The following is a 17,018-nucleotide window of genomic DNA, read 5'->3' on the forward strand; positions in this document are numbered from 1 at the left end:
AAGGTTAGAACTTCAACTTGCATTTGAAAGACACAAAATACAAAGTAAACTGTACAATGACTGAATCTACAAATTAAAGGAACAGATGAGTATTTACGTGTGTGTGCATATGCACAAACATACACACATCCCTCATTCCTTCATATAAATGAATGCAGTACTTGCTACAAAAATTATCTGCCCAATAACAATCTCACTACTCTATCTTCCTTTGCCGGGTAGGTTATACTCCCAAACACAAAAATATAATAAGGAGGTTTTTTTTATTGTGTAATCAATTGAAACAAATTTTAGAGTTTTTAAGTTATATCATTGCAATCATAATAGCTATCAGTTAGTAAATGTTTCCTTCTATGCTGGGAACTATGCTTTAAGCAAAAACAAAACAAAACAAAACCAAAAAACACAATAGCTCTATCCCAGCAATTCAGGCATAAGCCTTACTGAAGTTAGTAATATCATCTTTATTTAAAAAGACAGTGTGTATATTGCTGACTTTAAAATACAATGGTCACACATGAAAAATTCCCCAGTGCTGATAAGACAGAAGTTGATTTATTTTACTTAGGCGTGTAACTGAAAAGTGCAGCACATTGCAATTTGCAAATCATTTAATATACCTCGTTCAGATTGTTCTACTCTTATTGCAAAGTTTAATCAGATAGTATATATCAGAAAAAAATCATTCACCAGGTTTTTTATGCTATAGTCTCTTAAAGTCTACTGGGAAAGGTGAAATTCAAAAAAATAAAAAATAGGAGCTGAAAATTAAATTAATTGAGACGGCAACATTTTTTTCAGACAAGACATGATTCAAGATGAACAACATTCATTCTATAAGACAAAGAATCTTCTGGAAGGCTGTAAGCTCTGTATCTGGTCAGGAGTCTGAAGTCACTATAGGTCAGTAGGCAGTCAAGAAGAAAAGCTAGATGCAAACTGGGGGAAAACAAGAACAAACTGGAACCTATACCTGATTCCCACCATGTGAAACGCCAACAGTGAAGGTGACTTGCAGAAAAAGCTGGTGCCTCCAACCTTTCAGTCGTGCACATGCCTGGCCTTGGTTCAGAGAAGCTGAAGTTGCTGATGCAGTCAGAGCTGGTAGAGCTCCATGGCCCGCACGGAGGAACACGGCCTACAGACAAGCGGTCTTTACAGCCCCTTCCAGAAGATCAGTAGCAGTGTAGGTGACTTTCCAAGTGCAGTGGCTGCTGCCCCACTTGGGCCTGCCAACTCTCCCTCCCATATCTTTCTCCTGGTCAACTCTAACCCAGAACCATAGAGGGAGGGGAATTCTAGGAGACATAGTTCCAACCTAGCTAAGCTGACCCAGTACAAAGCCAACCCAATGAATTCGTAAGAATTCTTTTTTTTTCCTATCTGGTTTCTTTTGTTTGTTTGTTTCTGTAAAATGTTTCTGCTTGTTATGAACCACATCACTGCGCCCCTAGCAATATACCTTTGTGTGCAGATAGTCAAGGATTTGGATTTCCAAATTCCAAACAGATGAAAAAAAAATTTCTTTATGCTTTACGTTCCTGATTCCACTGCATTTTAGCCCCCAAAAATATGTTTCTCTAATAAAAAAAAATAGCCATGCCTCATCTCATATCCTTGAAAACTCCACCAACAGTGAATCAAACATACCTTCATTGTCCAGCAGCAAAAGAGGTAAAATTAAGCAGCTGGGTTTGGAGCAATGAAGAGGCCAACTTAAATCTTCAGTGTCATCCCTACGGCTAAAAAGTCCACCTTCTTTTATATACTGTTATTTACTGTAACTTAACTTCATTAGTGTAAAAGATATTATTTCATTTTTAATATTGAGGTCTTTTAAATATAGAAGACTCAAAAGTAGAGGACAACCTCTTTTTTCAAACACATTAAACCCTTATCTCTATTTGATTTTTCAAACTTGTGAGGCACAAATTGTCTAGAGTGGAACACTCGGAGTGTCTTTTCTGCCCTGTAAAGTCAACAGTTATGGTGCTAAAGTTTAATCAATCCCATAAAATGTTACTCAGAAAGTGACCTGGTGTTCGGCCTGAAGTCCATCTCCTACATTAAAAGGCACTTTCAATGCAGCCAGAACAGTGTTATTGAAAGAGATAACTAACAGATACCTGGACAGGGATGGGAAAAGGGAGGGTGGGGGGAAGAAAAGTCAAATGGGAGAGAAGGCCACGAAAATCCCATTTTCAAGCATTTCCCTAAGGAGATGTGGTTGCACAGATGAACGCACAGGTTGAATAATAAAGGTCTTTTATATTATTTCAAGCAGAGAGCTCCATGAATTTCATAGTGAAACCAGACACAGTGTTTCCTTCTGGTACAAACCAGAGATGCCAACACACAAGGCAGGAGGAGAGCCTGAACAGAGGTCACTAATACGAGACACGATTTTGGAAACAGCAGCACTGCTCACACCAATTATTACTATTATTTTTTAACAAATGAGGCTTTCAGTAGTCACATACACATACTGGGAATACAACCCCTTTAGTTCTGAAGTCACACACACTTATTTATTTGATGTGTGTACAATGTTCGTTGATTTGAATAAATATACATGCATAAGAACTTAAAATGTGTTCGGTTTTGAAAATGCAAATATAAAAAAATAAGATTAATTCAAACTCTGCCATTTTGGAGAGGAAACACCCATAGTAAAAATGAAGCTACCTCATTCCGTGTATCTCCAATTCTACCTTCAAGAGGTAACTCCCACAAACAAACGCTTATCCTTCCAGCTGTTTTTCTACACCTTTACAGATATATGCAACCAGTGTATCTTCCTCAACCCCTAAATGAAAACTCAGGCCCGCCCTATGAATTTTCCAGTCTCTCTTAGGTAGCAGCCACTCCCATGGTCATTTTTAGGCTTTACAAAAAAGGCTCAAATCCATATTTCATGTGTCGAAGCATGGTAATCATCAAAACTTCTCCTCCACCTCAAGTTCAAGCTTCTCTCATGCAGATACGTGGATGCTGCTCAGACGAGAGCCAGACAGGACACCTGTATTTGGGGAAGAGGGTGTAACTGATTTCTTCTCTCTTTCACCACCTAGCATTTCTACTCCTACTCAGAAACTGCACTTTCTCATCCCTCAAGGTCATTGTGTTAGAAGAAGGGAGAATCTCTCTTAATTACTTATTGTCATAAGCTGACTTTGGGCTTCTCAGACCTTCAGAAACCTGAAGCTGGTCCCCCTTCCACCTACACTGTTGCGATGGTCTCATCTACAGTTGCCTTATGTTGGTGAATTCATCTCTCTTCCTGCCGGTCATGACTTCTTTCTCAGCCCCAGGAATCCAGCTGTACCTGCGGTTTCTCTCTGCTGCTCTGATGATTCCACAAGTGTTGCTCTTGGGCAGGGTCTAAGAACAAACCACACCAGGGTTTGATCTGTGTGTGTGTGTTTCTCTGTCCCTCTCATGCACAGCCCACCTGTAGTTCACCAGAAGCACACCTAGACCTTCTACCCACCCACTCCAGAACTGAGAGCAGCCAAAGCAGCCCCTTTCCCTTTGGGTCTACTCCCAGTTATCTCCTACTCTTTCCATTTCTCAGTTGGAGTTCAGACACCAGTCTACCATGAACAATTACAGGGTACACATATCATACTTTCCAAGTGGCCCCACTGAAACCTTTCTCACCAAGTTCAAGGTGCCGGGCAGGTACCCCACATACCCCATTCTACGGGAAGGGGAGGGGAACACAGCACATCTACAATTCTACCCAAATGTCATATTCATAAACCTACTTTCAATCTCTACTCCCCTGGATTTTTTATGTCCTCAAGGTATGAGGGGTTTTAGAATCATCCATCTGATTTTCAGCCTATTTTCTAAGTCCTATAGGTCTCACCACTCACTTTATTTTTTTAAATAAAGTTCTTTAATAGTTTCCAATTAAGTGGTTTGTTTTCACTAGTCACTTTAATATCTGATATCTATCTGTCTTGGTTGAAACTCCTATTTAATATCATTTTATACATGTACACAGAGATGTATGTGCACTCATGAATGTGTTTATATTGGGGCACCTGGGTGGCTCAGTCGTTAAGCATCTGCCTTCGGCTCAGGGCATGATCCCAGTGTTCTGGGATCGAGCCCTGTATCAGGCTCCTCCACTGGGAGCCTGCTTCTTCCTCTCCCGCTCCCCCTGCTTGTGTTCCCTCTCTCACTGGCTGTCTCTCTGTCAAATGAATAAATAAAATCTTTAAAAAAAATACATATAAATACGATTATTTGTTATATTTATACCCCAGTTTTACAGAATGTTTTAAAAATGGGCATTGTGGCTAACCTAAAAATTCTTGTCTCTTTGAACGCAATTGTTAAAATATACGATGTTATAATTATTTAAATTATTTGATTCAAATAAGGTGACTTCTTATATATGCTTTTGATTTCTCTGTTTCTTCGCAAGTTGAATCTAAAATCGGTTAATTCAGAGCAGAAATTAGCCAGGTTCAAGTTAATACAGGTTTTGTTCTGCTTCTCTTTTTCAAACTCTTTTTTCCCCTTCCTTTTTCTGAATGTATCAAATGTCTTTTCTGTTGTTGTTACATAAAGATAGCAACAAACCGCAGGTCAGGGTTTGGTCCACTCTGAAGAAAGCCTCTCCCCAACATCTGAGTGCCGTGAAATGCAACAATAGAGAGAATAAATATTTTCCCAACTTTTAAGAAACTCCATCTATTGTTGTGTTTTCATCATGGAAGATAATTACGGTGTTCTCCAAATAAATCAATACATTCTGAGATTTTCAACTGCTTACAGTGTGCTCATCTACTGTTCTTAATACAAAGGACTCACAACTTCCCTCCTATAACCCCAGGAACAGAAGGGATAGTAAGCAGCCTCCATAATATTCTGCTCAAGAATGTTTTAAGGCATCCTAAAGGAAACATTCTCCAACACAGTCTGTTTTGTTATGTGTTCAATAACCATATGTTCATTTCTATGTGGATAATGTGCAGCATAATAGATACCTGCAATGATTCGAGGAGAAGGCAATTATTGACTCAAGGGGGTTTTACTGATTAGACTCTGAATGGCTCAAACATGACCAGAACTCCAATTGGGCATTATTAAAAGTTTGCTTTGATTCTTGGGTATTTGTCCTTTTGTGCATAACTAGCTTCTAAAAAGCACATACTACCTCCCATGTTCAATGGGATGCTACGATTAGTTATGATCCAAAAGCACAATGTCGTTTTACATTTGAATAAACCTTACTAAACTTGCTCCCAACTGAATACTTTTCACACGTGAAATCATAACTTTAATTCAAAATAAGTCCTGAGACATTTACAGGGCAGTAAATGAGGCTAGTGAATGTATAAATGAAAAAATGAACAATGCAGTTCTACAATGCAGGTAGATAAAGACAACCTGAAAAGTAAAATGGGAAAATACATTCCTGGGCAATCCCTCTGTTCCAGGGGAAAAGGGGTTGGGGGAGTTAACCAACAATAATAATGTCATCAATTGTTATAGAAAATTCTTGCTTATTTGGTTCTCACAAAAGCCTATGTAGTAGGTGGGTGTAGAAGATCATTAATCACAGACAAAGCTACTGGGGTTTAGAAAGCTTATCTTTTCCCCAAGGTCATAGAATTACCAAGACACCTTCATTCAACATATATTTATGTGTCAGGCACCTAGAATTAAAACAATGTGATAGAACAGAGAATGACTAAGTGACTATTAAATATTGAGTGATCAAGTGAAGTCTTCTCTAGAGTAATGGAATTTAAGCTGAAATCTAAGACAGAAGTTCAGCCAAGGAAGATCAATCAGAAAAGCCTACCATGGAGAGGCCATGAATACAAAGGTGAGACAGAATTGGCTAGGTTCAAGAACCAAAAGGCTAGTGGGCTGGAGAGATCGAGCAAGGAGTTCTGGAGAAACTGGCCCTCAGCATGATTCCAAAGGATCTCCATCTCTGGCATTCATACCCTTTTGTAGTCCTCTTACGTTGTACCAGAGTTGGTCTGCATTTCCAATAAAATATAGCAGATATGATGGTATATCACTTCTGAGATTAGGTTATGAAAAAAATTGCACCTCTCTCTCTCTCTCACCATCCACTCTGGGGGAAACCAGGTGTCATCTCATGAGGTCACCCAGACAACCTATTGAGAAGCTTATGTGGCAAGGAACCAATGGCAAGGCCTTTCAACAACACATAAGTAAGCTTGGAAGTAGATCTTCCAACCCCAATGGACCCCAACAAAACTGTAGCCCCAGCCAACATCTTGACTGCAATCTTAGGAGTCTCTCAACTAGGATCCTCTGGGTGGCTAAGGAGGTTAAGTGTCTGACTTTTGATATTGGCTCAGGTCATGATCTCAGGGACCTGGGATCGAGTCCCATGAAGGACTACATGCACAGTGGGGAGTCTGTTTCAGATTCTCTCCCTCTTCCTCTGTCCCTCCCCCTGCTCACACGCTCCCTCTCCCTCTCAAATAAATAAATAAATAAATCTTAAAAAAAAAAAAAAAGTCTCTCAACTAGGAGTATTAAGTTAAGCTACTCCTGGGTTCCTGACTCACAGAAACTGTGAAATAATAAATGTTTGCTATTTTAAGCTGCCAATTTAGGGTAATTTGTTATGCAGCAATAGATAACTAATACCAATCAGTGATCTTTTCACTAGCCTGTGCTATTAAAAGAATCTTATTAGAAATTCTTTTGTACTGTAAATCATTAACCTTAATTTAACTACCGTAAGACTAGATTTTCATTATATTGGCTTGTTTGGTGAGGCCCACCTCTAACAACTGCAGAGCTTGGGGTAAGTACAAATGAAAGCCCACATACAACATATCTAAGTATTTAAAACTTCTGACCAAGCTAACTAATTGCTAAATAAAATGTGTCCTATCCTTCTATATTGATAAACATACCTTTATAAGGTCCCGGAAGACCAGATTCCCAGATTTTTAGGAATTCAGTACATGGATACAGTAGGCCCAGACCCTGGACACAGGCTAGTGGCATGCCCCCCTTTTTTCTTGCCTCAGGCTCTATTCTACACCTTAAGGAACTTGTTACACACACAAGTGAAGTACCCCAAATTACAAGTCCAAATTCAGTTCACATTCCACCATAAAGAGCTATGCGTAGCTACCCCTGGGAAGGAGAGGTACAATGGATCGGGAAAAAGTCAACAGAGGTCCTGGCAGTAGGTTTGGGACTTTTTGGGCAGAAATCCCTTGATCCCTCGTCCCTGGTATAGAAGGCAAAACATGGCTCTTCATGGGCATACCCCATTCATTGACTCTGCAGACTCTTTGCCCCATTGTGGGGGATATTGATGGAGGAAAGCCTTCTAAAGCATGACACCTTTGGAAGTGGCCCCTCATGCCTGAATCGAAGCACAGTACTGCAGAAATCCTCTCAAATAAGTAGAAATGGTAATTTACTATAAGCTTTCTGAAATGTCCCACAGAACTCCAAAGATGAGAAATGCACCAAGCGTCAAGAAGCACCTCGAACCAGAGATTCAGAACACTCTCACTTGTGTTTTTCCATCTCTAACCTGTGATTTGATTTGTATTTTCTGTATGTATCACTTGCCCTCTCTCTAGACTCATTTTTTTCTACTTTTCTTGTCAATATAGTAGAAAACAAGGCTACTAGAATTGTCAGCCACCCAAAGAGAATGTTTTCATTGGCCCATTTGGGCCAGATTCCAGCTTCTATACTAATCTCCTGAGTCAGGGGGTAGAATTATATTGTACTAATATATGGCAGCAATGGCTGTAACCTTGAAGGCAGATGGGAGAGAATATTTCCTAAAGGAAAAGAGTCCTTCCTTTATTTGTGCTCAACATGTTCATATAAAGTAGAATTTTATTTATTGAGATTATAAACAATTACAAAATTTAAATAACTCAAAGTTTTCACAAATATTAAAGAAATGAAAAATAACCTAGAAAATGGGCAAGAAGTCTTCAGGAGACTAGACGTCCAAAGAGAGTAGAGCAGGGTTGTCACATACAATTTTGCAGGTTCTGCAATATTCAACTTCTAGGATGCACCATTCATGATGACCCTATGTGACAGTGCAGTCAATGGAATGTTCAGGGAAGGAAATTGGCTTTTAGTGGCAGAGATTGCTTGGTCTTTAGTCATAAGCCTTTTGCATAAAAATCATTACTTTTTTTAAAGCCTATATTTTTAAAATTTCTAGTATTTATAGTCTGCATACTCTGGTTAGCTGTATCGAAATGATCTTTTTAAAAATTATTTGCTAATTCAGATTTACATAAAACGGCACACATGATTTTTTTCAGATCTGCCTAAAACAAAACTAGAGTACTAATTTAAATAAGCTTCTGAGAAACAACCAGAATATGCATCCCTTTGGTCTTTTTCAGAGTCAAGGCAGAAATTTCTTGGGAGGAAATACCATTGACTCATCTTTGTAATTTGAGCTGCTGAAGGATGAAATGCATGCATTAGAGCTCACCAGAAAGTCAAAGCAATTCACAGAAAACATATCAACTCACCATAAAGTTACAGGAAAAGTTGTATGTTTTCAAGAAACTTAATTGGTAAACTTGGTCTATTCTCCTGGGCAATTTAAGCATATAATCTCAAGCAATTCACTGGAAACCCAACTCAGCATCACCCTCAATTATTGAGACATTTTCCAATACTAAACTTTCAAAACAAAGAAGGAAAAAACAATCATAGGAATATAAAATGTAACAAAAATTTCTCCATAAAAATAATTTTTCCACTAATAATAACCTCTTATATGGACTTCCCATGCATACCATATTTTGAAAAATTCTGTGTTCCAAGTTGTAATTATTAAATATTATTTATTTAGTCAGTGATCATAGCTGTTATTCTGAGTTTCTGATTTATCATATAACAAAATTATGGTCAAAAGCAAAGAATCTACTATTTTAATTAATTTCGACAACCTCGTTAATGTTAATAAAAAGGTCTATTACATTTGTTTAAATAGGGAAAATAATTCACTGATACCCATTATTACATTTGAACCCATTAGAGTTCAAGGATCTCAGTCTAGAAACCAGAGTTCTAAAATCATCATAAATTAAATTTACTCTCTTAAACTTACATTCATAAGTATATGCTAAAATATACATATATATTGAAAAATTATATATTGAAAATGTTCAAGATAGAGACCATAATGTAATATTGGAATCACCAAAGATTAAAACTGTTAGTAACAAAAATATATATGTTATTTGCAAAGTTTCTCAGTGAGGAATATAAAAGCATAATATATTCTCTCAGTGAGCTTGGAGGACACTGGTAGTTATAAGACATTTATTCATTCATCCAATCAGCAAATTCATATTGGACACCACTGTGCACCAGACTTTGTTAAGTACTTGGAAATTAAAGACAAATCCCTGCCTTCAGAGTACTCACTAACCAGTGGGGGAGGGAGCTATAAATAAATAAGCGCTACAATAGGCACTGATATCTAGTAGAATAGAGGCATGAAGGAGAGGTAGGCAACAATATTTGGAGTTTTAAGAAAGCTCCACCGAGATAAAATTAGAAGTTATTAGACATACAGACTTGGAATAGGATATTCCTGGTATTAAGAGAATGGTTAGTGAAGAAACTAAAAGACTGTCACAGTCTGGCATGCTTGGAGAACTGCAAGCAGCATATCAATGACACCATCAGCCTGGAAATTGGAGCAGGCGAAAGGGTACAGCAAGAGATAGGAACAGGAGAGTTTACAAAATAAGGCATATACATTAAAAAACTTGATGTAAAATAGAATACTATCAAAGTTATTATAGACTTACTCTACTAGGCAATGGAAATCCATTGTAGATTTTTTAATGAGTAACTGACACAATTACTATGCTATATTTTCTAATAAAATAAAAGTAAATTAAAACCCTTAATACCAAAACTAAACAAAACAAAGAAGGTACAAAAGAAAACAGAACAAGATTCCTCCAAAACCCTTTGGAGTTTATCAAAGGGATGCACAGATGGTTCAATATTTGAAAATCAATCATTGTAATTCACCATATTAACACTCTAAAGAAAGATGTATGATCATATCAATTAATGCATAAAAAGCATTTGACAAATCTCAACATCCATTTATGATAAAAATTACAGCAAATTAGGATATAGAAAAACCTGATCCTCAACTTGAAAAGGAGCATCTACCCAAAAAAGAACAAAATAAAAACACAAAAAACTACAGTTAACATCATATTTAATGTTGAAAGACTGAATGCTTTCCCCTAAGATTGGGAGCAAGGTAATAATGTCCAATCTCATCACTTCTATTCAACATAATACTAGAGAAGTTTTAGCTAGTGAAAAAGGGAAAAATTTTAAAAATTTAGATTTAAAAAGAAGAAATAAAACTGTCCTTATTCACAAACACCATGATTGTCTGCCCCCCAGAACACCCCCTGCAACTAAAAAGTTTAGTAAAGTTATAGCATACAAGGTCAACAAACAAAAATTAATCATATTTCTATATATTAGCAATTTACAAATGGAAAATAAAACTAAAACTGAATACCACTTACAATAGATCCAAAAAAATTAAATACTTAGGTATAAATCTATCAAAACATGTACAAACTTAAGCTCTAAACTTATTAAAGAAAAGAAATTCCTTTTGGGGATCCAAAAAAAGTTGAAAATGACACCCGGGGGAGAAAAAATAACATTTTCATCAGACATTTCAACATCAAGCTTCATTCCAAAAATAAATGTGAGTAACATATTTAAGACACTTGTATTAGTCAGAGTTCTCTAGATGTGTATATATAGAGAGAAAGAATTTCTTTTAAGGAATTGGTTCGTGCAACTATGGAGGTTGGCAAGGCCAAACTCTGCAGGGTAGACCAGCAGGCTACAGACTAGAGAAGACCCAACATTGCAGTTCAAATGCTGCAGAATTTCCTCTTGCTTGGAAAAGATCAGTCTTTTGTCTTATTCAGGTCCTCAGCTGATTGGGTGAGGTCCATCTACATTATAGAGAGCAATCTGCTTTATTCTAAGTCCACTGATATGAATGTTAATTTAATCAAAAAACACCCACACAGAAACATCCAGAATAATGTTTGACAATATATCTGGGCATCATGGCCCAGCCAAGTTGACACACAAAATTAACCATCACAACACCTATGGAAAGAAAATGTGAACTAAGAATTTTATAACAAAAAAAAATTGATTTTCAAGTATGAATGGCACAGACAAAATGTTAACATTAGGAACTCAGAGAATAGTACGCCCATGAATCCTTCCGGAGGAATCTATGGAAAGTGAGCTTCAGAAAATCAAAATAACCAGAGAAATATTAACATAAGAATTGGTAGAATTGAGTACTAATAGCTTCTAACATTACAAAAAGAAAGACAACCTGACATGAGGTGCTTCCTAAAGGAACACCACACTACCTATGTAATATTGCCTGAGGGATTAAACTGGAATATGATCAAACCTCTGGATCCAGCTGACCATTTACAGAAAACACAGAGCACAGAAGAAAACTGAACTGCCCCTTAAGTATGCAATTAGAAAGAGCCAGCAAGTGGAAAATTGCAGGTTGCAAGACTCAATTTTTCAACAAATAAAGAAGAGATGAAAGAATAACCTATAGAGGAAAGAAATTAAATTCGTAAAAGATCTTTATATGCAAGATATTGAGGGATGCACACTGGGGTGATAAAACTGTAAAGAAATTCAATGAGGGGTGACTGGGTGGCTGAACGTCCAACTCTTGATTTCCACTCAGGTCATGATCTCAGGATCATGAGATCAAGCCCTGAGTCAGGTTCTGTGCTGGGGACTTGTAGCCTGCTTGGGATTCTCCCTCTGCCTCTCTCTCTCCCTCTCTCTCCAAATAAATAAATAAATAAACAAACAAACAAACAAACAAATAAATAAATAAATAAATGCGTGATTATAATAAAAATTAGGATACTGATTAATTTTGAGGGTAAGGAGATAGTTGTGATTAGGATGTTTGTAACCAGGACCACAATATGATGTTATCAGGCCTGAGGTACTTTGCCTTCCTAGTTTTCTATCACCATAAAAACTTTAATAAGTTATGATTTATGACTGTGTTGGTATAAAGGTAAATACATTCATATATTAATACTGTGTATTAAAACATTTCTTTTTTTCTTAAAAAAAATTAAAGCATTCTCATGAGCCCCTAAAATAAATCAAATTATTTTTTAAAAAATTAAAATATTTTCTTGGCCTCTACAACAATTGTGGGTCCAGGCACTTTGCCTACTGGACCTAATGAATATGTCAGCTTGTTTCTTTTTTTTTTTTTTTTTTCCTTTTTCTTTTCTTTCTTTCTTTTTCTTTTTCTTTTTTTTTTTTTTAATGGAACACTTCACAAATTTGTTTGCCATCCTTGTGCAGGGGCCATGCTAATCTTCTCTGTGTCATTCCAATTTTAGTATATGTGCTGCTGAAGTGAGCACACAACAGCCTTGTCTCTGAGGTGGCTGATAAAGTTCTATTTCTTGAACTTGTTCTTAGTTACAGGAGTATTTGCCTTGTTCACTAAGATATTTAAAAAATATAAATATATTATAAAAAGTAGAAAAACTTATACACTGAAAATAGTAAAACATTGATGAAGGAAATTAAAGAAGAGACAGATAAATGGAAAGACACCCATGTTCTTGATTTGGAAGAATTAATGTTGTTAAGATGTCCATACTACCCAAAGTGATCTACAGATTAAATGCAATTCAAACTCAATGGCATTCTTTACAGAATTTTTTAAAATCCCAAATGCAAATGATTCCAAATAACCAAAGCAATCTTGAGCAAGAAGAACAAAACTAGAGGCATCACACTTCCTAATTTCAAAATATTACGAAACTACAGCAGTCCAAACAGTATGGTTTTAGCATAAAAACAGACCTGTAAGTGTCTTAATTCATTCAGGCTGCTACACCAAAGTACCACAGACTGGGTGGCTTATAAACAACAGAAATTTACTGCCCACAATTCTGAAGGTTGGGAAGTCCAAGATCAAGGCACTAGCATGGTCACTTTTTGGAGGAGGCCCTCTTCCTTGTTCACAGCCAGTGCCTTATCACTGTGTCTCCACATGGTTGACAAGATAGGAATCTATTTTTGGAACCTCTTTCATAAAGCACTAATTTGTTCAGGAAGCTCCACCATCATGACTTTAGCACCTTCCAAAACAGCTACTTCCTAATATTATCTTTGGGGGTCAGTATTTCAACATATAAATTGGGAGGGTAGGGCTGGGGGAGGGACACAAACATTCAGACCACAGCATAAACCAACAGAATGGAATGGAAAGTCCAAAAACAAATCCATGCCCAGAGATAAATCTTTGATCTTCAATAAGAATGCCAAAAACACACAATGAGGAAAGGATAGTCTCTTCAATAAATGGCGTTGGGAAATCTAAATATCCACACACAGAAGTATAAAATTGAATCCTTATCCCAGAATATATACAACAATCAACTTAAAATACACTGAAGACAAATGTAAGACTTGAGACAGTAAAACTACTAAAAGATAACATAAGGAAAAAGCTTCTTGAGACTGGCCTGGGTAAGGTTTTTTTTTGTTTTTTGGTTGTTAGTTTTTTTGTTTTTGTTTTCTTTTTGGATATGACCCCAAAAGTGCAAGCCATAAAAGCAAAATAGACAAATGGGATTGCATCAAACTAAAAAGCTTCTTCACAACAAAGGCAAAAATCAACAGTGAAAAGGCAACCTATGAAATGAAAGAAAATATTTTGCAAACCTTACATCTAATAAGGGATTAATATTCAAAATATATAAGGAACTCAACCAACTCAACAGCAAATAAATAATTCAATTTTAAAATGGGCACAAGATCAGGGCACCTGGGTGGCTCAGTAAAGCGTCTGCTTTTGGCTCAGGTCATGATCCCAGGGTCCTAGGATCGAGTCCCACATCGGGCTCCCTGCTCCGCGAGGAGTCTGCTTCTCTCTCTCTCTCTGCCCCTCCCCGCTCTTGTGCTCACACTCTCTCTCAAATAAATCAAAATATTTTGGGGCGCCTGTGGCACAGTCGTTAAGCGTCTGCCTTCGGCTTAGGGCGTGATCCCAGTGTTCTGGGATCGAGTCCCACATCAGGCTCCTCCGCTAGGAGCCTGCTTCTTCCTCTCCCACTCTCCCTGCTTGTGTTCCCTCTCTCGCTGGCTGTCTCTGTCAAATAAATAAATAAAATCTTTAAAAAATAAAATAAAATAAATAAAATCTTTTAAAAAAATGGGCAAAAGATCTAAAAGAGACATTTCTCAAAAGAAGACATATAAAAGGCCAACAGATAAATGAAAAGTTGCTCAACATCATGAATCATTAAGGAAATGCAAATCAAAACTATGAGCTATCACTTCATACCTGTTAGAATGGCTATTGTTATAAAGACAAATGACAATAAATGTTGGTGAGGATATGGAGAAAAAAGAATCCTTGTACATTGTTGTTAGGAACATAAATTCATACAGTCATTATGGAAAAGAGTTTGGAGGTTCCTCAAAAAATTAAAAATAGAACTCCCTGTGATCCAACAATCCCACTTCTGGGTATAGACCCCCCCCAAAAAAAATGAAATCAGTATTACGCAGATATCTGCACTCCCATGTTCATTGTAACATTATATATATTTTTTTCACACAATGGGGTATTATTCAGCCTTAAAAAAAGAAAGAAATGCTTTCATTTGCAACAATATGGATGGACCTTGAGGGTACTACACTAAGTAAAAGCCAGACAGAGAAAGATAAACACTGTCTGATCTCACTTACATACAGAATCTAAAAGAGTCAAATTCATGGAAGCATAGAGAAAAGTGGTGGTTTCCAGGGGGTGGGGGAATGGGGGCTATGGGAAAATTTTAATCAAAGGCTATAAAGTTTCAGTTATGCAAGATGAATAAGTTCTAGAGATCTAATGTACAGCATGGTGACTATATTTAACAACTTTATGTTGTATACTTGAAATTTGGTGAGAGTAAGTAAATCTTAAGTGTTCTCATGACACACACACAAAATTGTCAACAATATAAAGTGATGAATTTGTTTGTGGTGATCATTTAAAAATGTATACATATTGGGGCAGCTGGGTGGCTCAGTGGGTTAAGCATCTGCCTTCGGCTCAGGTCATGATCCCAGGGTCCTGGGATAGAGCCCACTTTGGGCTCCCTGCTCAGTGGGGAGTCTGCTTCTCCTTCTTCCTCTGCCCTTCCCCCCAGCTTGTGATGTCTCTCTCAAATAAACAGATAAAATCTTTTATATATAGATAGATATAGTATCTATCTATCTCTATATATATATAAACATCAAGTAATACACCTTAAATATACACAATGTTTGTCAATTACACTTCAATAAAGTTGAAAAGAAAAAGGAAAAAAAAACATTACAGAGCTATAACTAGACTGAGAGATGACCTCTCAATGGAAACCCAGAGGCCATGGAGAGTACTTTCAAACTTCTGAAGGGAAATAACTCAAAATCTAGAGTTCTACGCACAGCAAAAACGACCTTTAAAAATGAAAGACATTTTCATGCAAATGAATGTATAGTAACAAAAAGATGATCAGTGGTTGGGGCAGTGCAGGGAGAGAGAGGGATCACTAAGGGGCAGGAGGAAAGTTGGGGGGGGTCTTTGAATGTGTCCACTATTTTTATTGTGATAGTTTCACACCTGTATACAAATGACAAAATTTATCAAACTGCACAATTCAAATATTTCCCGTTTATTGTATGTCAGCTATCTCTCGATAAAGCTGTTTTTTAAAATAAATAAATAAATAATAAAGATATTTTCAGACAAACAAAACTGAGGGAATGTATCACCAGCAAACTCACCCTAAATTAAATTCTAAGGCTTGTCACTACCTGTTTTTTCAGATTTTTATGTACATCTGTTGAAGAGGGGGAATAATGATTAAATTAAAATGTAATAGGTAAAACTGATCCTGGTATCAATCTTTTTAAAAAATTAATAACTGTATAAACATTCTTGCATATGTTAAAACTTTCGTTTCCTACAAATTAACTTCTTGTAGTAAAATAAATCCTACTTTGTGAAAAGCCATTAATCTCATCATGTTCTTGTTCTTGTAAATAAGGAAGCAGGATTTCATATAGGGTGGCAAGAGCTTAAGTTAATCCTTTTTTGGAAGGGAAAGGTGAGGTGGGGTAGCTTGTATTGCTATGCTTTGATTCACAATCTTGGAATCTTTTGTTCAGAGCTACAATAACATATAAAAATTCAAATAATCATCCTCCTTAGATTAAAATTTTGGTCTGGAATTATTGTTTTGCTTGCCAGTGATTTACATGGTAACCTATACCAAAAATCATACAGAGCAGTGTATGTTTTCCCAATGAAGTACTAAAAATATTCATAGGCTCTGCTTGTTCTCACTCATGGTTTCCACCATGCTCTACTGGCTTACACCTGGCATTCTAAGTACCAGAGGGTACAACCTTGGAAATTCCAAGGAAAACGAAATAGGGGTCCAAGAAGAAGGAAAAAATGAAAACAAGGTTACAATTTATCAAAATTTATGTAAAACGAAGAGAAACACTATTATTTTAATGTTTGTCACCAGGGTTCTTCTTTGGGAGGAAAAAAACTTGTCTTTGTATAAGGAAATATTTTAAGAGCCTACTAACATGTAAAAAGTAAGACCTTGAAATTAAAGATTGGCTAGGGAAAGTGAAATGATCCTCTTGGCCAGAGAAAATTAGGCAGATTTGAGAAGGCTACAGAGCAAGAGGAGGGGAGAAGGGAGGAGGAAGGGAGAGGGATGAGGAAGCTGGGCAAACTGGCAGGTGGCTGGAGCCTATCTAAGAAGCTGATTAACCAGGATATCTAAAGGACTTTAAAAAATAGGATATTAGTACTTAGCTTTAGGCTGTTTGTGCCTCTGAGTTATAAACCCCCTCCAACATTTGAGAACCTTTAATACATTCTACTATAA

The 17,018-nt window shown here is 36.8% G+C and overlaps 1 long non-coding RNA gene and 1 other non-coding gene across 2 annotated transcripts in view; both read right to left on the reverse strand.

Moving 5' to 3' along the window:
- Positions 1-17,018, reverse strand: part of LOC148109527 (uncharacterized) — a 41,398-nt gene that overhangs the window by 15,604 nt on the left and 8,776 nt on the right. The gene's annotated exons all lie outside the window — the stretch shown is intronic.
- LOC123789779 (U6 spliceosomal RNA) lies at positions 12,385-12,491 on the reverse strand. The gene has a single exon (XR_006778907.1). It is a non-coding gene; the product is annotated as a U6 spliceosomal RNA (small nuclear RNA).

The sequence above is a fragment of the Ursus americanus genome, chromosome 8, assembly GCF_024610735.1.
Source record: "Ursus americanus isolate L20-20 chromosome 8, mUrsAme1.1.p, whole genome shotgun sequence".
Classification (NCBI taxonomy): Eukaryota; Metazoa; Chordata; class Mammalia; order Carnivora; family Ursidae; genus Ursus; species Ursus americanus.